General features: G+C 47.7%; 4 non-coding genes across 4 annotated transcripts; 1 reads left to right on the top strand and 3 right to left on the bottom strand.

The window, feature by feature from the left end:
- LOC140530479 (small nucleolar RNA U3) lies at positions 1 to 217 on the bottom strand. The gene has a single exon (XR_011975918.1). It is a non-coding gene; the product is annotated as a small nucleolar RNA U3 (small nucleolar RNA).
- A 768-nt stretch (positions 218 to 985) lies between these two features.
- On the top strand, positions 986 to 1,199 carry LOC140530487 (small nucleolar RNA U3). The gene has a single exon (XR_011975926.1). It is a non-coding gene; the product is annotated as a small nucleolar RNA U3 (small nucleolar RNA).
- Positions 1,200 to 3,268: 2,069 nt separating this feature from the next.
- Positions 3,269 to 3,485, bottom strand: LOC140530480 (small nucleolar RNA U3). The gene has a single exon (XR_011975919.1). It is a non-coding gene; the product is annotated as a small nucleolar RNA U3 (small nucleolar RNA).
- Positions 3,486 to 5,477: 1,992 nt separating this feature from the next.
- LOC140530485 (small nucleolar RNA U3) lies at positions 5,478 to 5,694 on the bottom strand. Its single transcript, XR_011975924.1, has one exon. It is a non-coding gene; the product is annotated as a small nucleolar RNA U3 (small nucleolar RNA).
- Positions 5,695 to 6,836: the final 1,142 nt, after the last annotated feature.

The following is a 6,836-nucleotide window of genomic DNA, read 5'->3' as shown; positions in this document are numbered from 1 at the left end:
GCCACTCAGCCTGCGTTCTCTTCCTCTCACCCTTCCCGAAGGAAGGGAAGAACGATCATCAATGGTAAGTAACACCTGCCAACAAGCAGAGTCACAAACCAGCTTCACGCTCAGAAGAGAACACTACAGCTCCTCCTCGTGGTTACCTCCGTGATACACTTTCAGCCACAATTCTCTAGTAACATACTATAGAAATGATCCCTGAAAGTATAGTCTTAACCACCTAAGCCAACCTCACCCCATCGCTGCCAAGCCCACCACCCTTCCACTCACGCCCACCTGGACATACTCGACTGCCTTGACCCAAAGGACACCCAGCACCAGCCAATCCACACCACAGGCATCCCCAACCCCTGCACACACAGCCAAGGGTCAATGGCAGCCCCATTCTCCCAACGGGAAGACCTCTGTCTGAATCCTTCAAGCCACACTCTTCCTCATTTACATACTCCCTCCCTCCAGCCAGTCACCTTAGGAAGTTGAGAAATTGATTTATTCAGACACACACCCTGACCTTTGACAAGGTCAAAGGAGAACCTGGGTGAAAGTACACAGTCTAAACCTACCACAATCAATATATCAGCAAGTATTGGTAAGTGCCTACTATGTGTGTAGAACCTAGGTGGAGGTGCACAGTCCAAAACGACCATGAAATTCACACACACACACACACACACACACACACACACACACACACAGAGTCACTTTCAGGCTGGCTGCAATCAAGAGGGACAGCATTTCATTGCAGGAGATGAGGAGGGGACATTTGCAAAGGCAGAGAGAGATGGAGTTTTGTGAAGTTTGTTTTCTCTTGATTGTGGAGAGCATGGGGGCAAGCCTTCTGCAATCAGGCTGGAAAGGGAGGCTTAGGCAGGATTGTTCATGTCGTGCTAGATGTGCCAAAGACGGGAGTTGGTACTTAATACTGGCAGTACTTGAGAGTTGCTGCATCTTCCCGAGCCAGGGAACAAGGAGTGTTGTGGTCTGGGAGATTTCAGGGATCGTTTCTATAGTATGTTGCTAGAGAATTGTGGCTGAAAGTGTATCATGGAGGTAACCACGAGGAGGAGCTGCAGTGTTCTTTTCTGAGCATGAAGCTGGTTTGTGACGCTGCTTGTCGGCAGTTGTTACTTACCATTGATGATTGTTGTTCCTTTCCTTCGGGAAGGGTGAGAGGAAGAGAACGCAGGCTGAGTGGCTCCTCTTAGCTTTTTCTTCCTATGACTTAACATTAAGCAAAGTGATTTTGTTAGCTTTATCAGCAAGTCATGTCTTGCCAAAGTTATTCTGTCTTATCCTCTCTTTGTCTACTGAGCTTGATGATGTCTCCAAAGTACATTGCCACTTACTTTGGCTGACTTTTCTCTCCTTTCCTTCTCTTCTTTCTAGACTAGGTGGAGGGATACTGGAGGAAATATTGAGGATTTAAACCCTTTTCTCATAGCACCCAGATAAAAAAAAAATTGGTAAAATACAGAAATCTTTGTCAGTTGCAGGAAGGAAGTAGGTTCAGAACCAGGTGTATCCTTCACTTTCTTATCTGCAAGATGCTGCCCTTCATTCTCTCCATTTATAGGCAAAATATAATCATGGGGATTTCCATCTTTTGTTAGCTTTTTCTTCTTTGGGCTGGGTTTAAATCACCAACATATCCCCCAGTATCATTCCACCTGCTCTAGAAAGGGGAAGAAAAGACAGTCACACACACACACACACACACACACACATCCCTACTGCACAGTGCCGGTTGTGGTGGAGAGGAACAAAGGACTTTAGGCAAGCAGAGGGGACTAGACAAAGCATTGGGAGCAGTGGCTGCATCTAGGACAGTGCCAAAGAACTGGGGCCCACTGAGGCTATAAGCTCCCTTCACTGACTGGCCAGAAGAGAGGCTGAAGGGTTTAGAGCCCTAACTGGCCCACCACACTTCTAGCGAATAGAGAGGATGGGAGGATCAGAGCAGTCAGAACACCAGGCATCCTGAATTTCAACAGAACCCTTTTACTCGTTTTGGACGAGCTCTACTGTAGGTGAGAGAGGGCTAGAAAGCCAAAACCAAACTCTTCTCTTCCTCAGGAACATTACAAACATACAAATAGATACAAACATATCAAACGTTACAGCCATATGCAGACATACATAGACATATACACTTCCCTCTAGGCTCCAGCCCTGCTCCTCTACCTCACCCACTGTGAACTTCCCTTTGTAGGGAAGCAGAAAACTGGATCGTCCATTGAACGTTGTGGATTCACTGTCCTCCAGCTCTTCAGATAAAGGGAGAAGGCTACCCTCTCCCCAACTTCCAAGCTGATATTAGTCATCTCAGGGATGAAGCACAACCCTGGCCTTTAACAAGCACTTTTGGAGAACCCACTCCGCTCTGGGCACTGGTTAGGACCCAGGTAGAGATACACAATCCAAAACCACCATAAACACACACACATCCTGTGTCTTTGAGAACCTTCACTTGTAGAAGGGAAAATAAAAACCATGGAATCCAGAACGGCTCTCATTTGACCCTCTACCCTCTTACTCCTCCCATGCCAACCACACTCTGCATCTTTGCCATGGTGTTAGGGCACAATGCCATCTGGCCCTCCCCTTCAACCCTCCTCCTTCCTCTCTCTGCTCTTAACCTACAGCAGGACCATTAGGTTAGCCTTCTGTTTAGTTCATCTACTCCACTGATCACTCCAAGAGGTCGCCTGGCATTCTCTCACAGCATAGGGGAACTGTCCAACTGGAAGCAAGGCCCCTACCTTCCAATACAAAGGTTTCTTACAGAAAAAAAATAAAAAGAAGGAAATGACTGTCATGATAGTTTGGCTATGATTGGCTGCCATCTCTGTCCTCATGGGCTCTATGTAGATTGGGAGTGAGGTGTTTCTGGTGAAGGGGCAATGGTGAGAAAATGATACCACAGGAGAGGGGAGTGAAGAATAGAGAGCTATTAAAGTAAGGGAAGAAAGCAGAGTAAAAAAGCAGGGAGGCCTGAAGAAATCGGGGAGTGGACTTTTCTGAGGGGCTGAAAGGCTTCCTAACTTACAATCTCATAATAAGAAAAAGTTATGAGCAGAGAAAGGGAAGTTGATGACAGTAAGAAAACACAACATTCTACTCTCTCAAGACTGACATCCAAGGTATTGCTAGAAATGAGAATCACCCAAAGAAAGCAGAACTTGTTCCTCAAGTTGGAAGAGAACTGAAAATATGACCCCCCAAACCCCCACATTTAACTTTTAGGACACAGCATTAAAAAGGAGGAGCCACTCAGCCTGTGTCCTCTTCCTCTCACCCTTCCCGAAGGAAGGGAAGAACGATCATCAATGGTAAGTAACACCTGCCAACAAGCAGAGTCACAAACCAGCTTCACGCTCAGAAGAGAACACTACAGCTCCTCCTCGTGGTTACCTCCGTGATACACTTTCAGCCACAATTCTCTAGTAACATACTATAGAAATGATCCCTGAAAGTATAGTCTTAACCACCTAAGCCAACCTCACCCCATCGCTGCCAAGCCCACCACCCTTCCACTCACGCCCACCTGGACATACTCGACTGCCTTGACCCAAAGGACACCCAGCACCAGCCAATCCACACCACAGGCATCCCCAACCCCTGCACACACAGCCAAGGGTTAATGGCAGCCCCATTCCCCCAAGTGGAAGACCAAGTCACACCCTTCCTCATTTACATACACCCTCCTTTCAGGCAGTCACCTTCAGGAGTTGAGGAATTGATGAATTCAGACTCACACCCTGACCTTTGACAAGTAGAACCTGGGTGAAAGTACACAGTCCAAAACCACCGCAATCAATCAATCAATCAACCAATCAATCAACATTGTAAGTGTCTAGAACGTAGGTGGAGATGTACAGTCCAAATCTATCATGAAACACACACACCGTGTCACTGAGAAGCAGGCCAGATAGAATCTCAGCCAGACAGAGTCTGGATTCTATCTGAGCCCCTTCCTGGAGGCGAGATGGAACTTCATTATAGAGAAAGACTGAGGGAAGAATCCAGGTGTGGCCAAGTAGTCTGGGGCCCCAAGGATGGTCTTGATAGGGAAAGTCAAGGTGGAATGTAGATCAAGTCCAGGGAGGATCCTGATGGGAGTGGTCAGTAGTCCAGACAATCAGGACTGGGCCATATGGACCTCATGAGAATGCTAAATCAAATAAGGGGAATCCAAGGAGCCCCCCAAAGGCCAGACTCTCTGGGGCCCTTCAGACAAATGGGACCAAAACCCTCCTGGTCCAAGGGACAAAGGTCTCGGTTTGGGCTAGTACACCATCAGGCTCACTGTCCTCCAGCTCTCCAAAGAAAGGGAAGAGGTCACCTCTCCCCATCTCCCAAGCAGACATTGGTCATCTCAATGATGGACAATCCTGATCTTTAAGAAGCACTTTTGGAGAACCCACTCTGCACAGGGCACTGGTTAGAACCCAGGAAGAGATACACAATCCAAAACTGACACAAACACGAACACACGCACACACACACACACACACACACGCACCATCCTGTGTCTTTGAGAAACTTCACTTGTATGAGGAAAAATACAAACCAATGGAATAAAGTGTCTGGCTTTGTCTCCCCCATCCTTTCATTCACCTGGATCTAAACATGATGGGCCCCCTTTTCCTACCCCTGCTTCCCTCACTTCCCATCCCCTCCCTCACACAGCTCCCCTCATACTCCTCCCCTGCCAACCACACAGTGCATCTTTACCATGATGTTAGGGCAAAATGCCATCTGGGCCCTCCCCTTAAACCCTCCCCCTTCCCATGCTCTTCTCCATTTACAGCAGGACTATTAGGGTAGGCTTCTGTTTAGTCCTTCTGCCCCACTGATCACTCCAAGAGGCCTCCTGTCACTCCCCTCCCATAGTATGGGGTACTGTCCAGTGGAAGCAAGGCCCCTGCCTCCCAAATTGGCCTCAGGGGCTAAAAGATAGCAATGGTTTCTTCCAAAAAGGAAATGAAAAGAAGGAAATGACTGTGATGAGAGTTTGACTCTGACTGGCCAGCACCTTGCCCCACTGCATCCCTGTATATGTGCTTCTACATGTACTGGGAGTGAGGTGTGTGTGTCTGGGGAAGTGGCAATGGGGAGAAAGTGAGTGGCAGCCTGGAGCAAAAGGGGACAGAGTAGATGATGGAGCCTTGAAGGTATTGGGAAAGGGACTCCATCTGAGGTGCTGAATGACTTCCTAGGCTTGCTTAGGATCAAAGCAGGTGTTGGAGAAAGAAACCTAGTAGCTGTGAAAGATGAGAATAGTAAGAAAGCACAAGATTTTCTCCTGATATGACTGACAATCAAGAGGCACTCTTGCTCCAGAGTTCTTACCTGAAACCAGAAAGCCCTGTTTCTCAAGCTCTAGTACAGTCTGCCACATGGCAGAAAAAGAAGGTAGCTGATGGGCAGAAGAACTTGGTCTGATCTTTATACACAATATGAAAAGAGAAGGAGTCACTCAGCCTGTGTCCTCTTCCTCTCACCCTTCCCGAAGGAAGGGAAGAACGATCATCAATGGTAAGTAACACCTGCCAACAAGCAGAGTCACAAACCAGCTTCACGCTCAGAAGAGAACACTACAGCTCCTCCTCGTGGTTACCTCCGTGATACACTTTCAGCCACAATTCTCTAGTAACATACTATAGAAATGATCCCTGAAAGTATAGTCTTAACCACCTAAGCCAACCTCACCCCATCGCTGCCAAGCCCACCACCCTTCCACTCACGCCCACCTGGACATACTCGACTGCCTTGACCCAAAGGACACCCAGCACCAGCCAATCCACACCACAGGCATCCCCAACCCCTGCACACACAGCCAAGGGTCAATGGCAGCCCCATTCCCCCAAGTGGAAGACCAAGTCAAACCCTTCCTCATTTACATACACCCTCCTTTCAAGTAGTCACCTTCAGGAGTTGAGGAATTGATGAATTCAGACTCACACCCTGACCTTTGACAAGTGGAACCTGGGTAAAAGTACACAATTCCAAACCTCCACAATCAATCAATCAGTCAATCCATCAATCAATCAGCATTGTTAAGTATCTAGAATGTAGGTGGAGATGTACAGTCCAAATCCATTATGAAACACACACACCATGTCACTGAGAAGCTTCCCTTCTTCAAGGTAGAAAATGGAATCCCATGGATCACTGAGAATCAATTCACAAAGGAGAGAAGAGAGCTTGGGATTACTCCCATGGGGAAAATGGGGAAAGGCCTCTTGTGGACCCTGTACTTGGGCTGAGCCTTTGTGAGAGCCTGGGGCTCCAAGAGCCTGGCCCTAATCAAGAGGGGTAGCACTGAAGGAGATGAGGAGGGACCATGTGCAAAGGCAGGGGGAGATGGAGTTTTGTGATCAGGGAAGGTCAGGCAGGGAGTTTGTTTTGTCTGGAGAGTGGAATGAATGAGGGGGAGCCACATGTAATCAGACTAGAAAGGGAGGCTGAGGTAAGATTGCTTATGTAATGCTAGACATGCCAAAGAGTGGAGTTTATACTTGATACTGGCAATAGTTGGGAGTTACTCAATATTCTTGAGCCAGGGAGCAAGTAGTATTTGGGTCTAAGAGCTGGAGCCAAGTTGAGAGTAGGGGCCTAGTTGCTCACAATCTGGCAAGGTCAAGGTCAGGCAATCTCTTGGAGGTATTAGTGGATGAGATGGATTTCTCAGAAGGTAGACCTACTTTTCTGTTGTTGGTGGCAACTGGTAGTGAACTGAAGGAAGAGGGAATAAGAAGTAGAGAGTTAGCAGGAGGGTCCAGATGCCATTTTGCCTTGCTCCTATATCAAAGCTCTGGGAATATGGAATA

The sequence above is a fragment of the Notamacropus eugenii genome, chromosome 2, assembly GCF_028372415.1.
Source record: "Notamacropus eugenii isolate mMacEug1 chromosome 2, mMacEug1.pri_v2, whole genome shotgun sequence".
Classification (NCBI taxonomy): domain Eukaryota; kingdom Metazoa; phylum Chordata; class Mammalia; order Diprotodontia; family Macropodidae; genus Notamacropus; species Notamacropus eugenii.
Note: the sequence above shows the minus strand (reverse complement) of the source record. Positions and strands in the feature narration are given on the sequence as shown.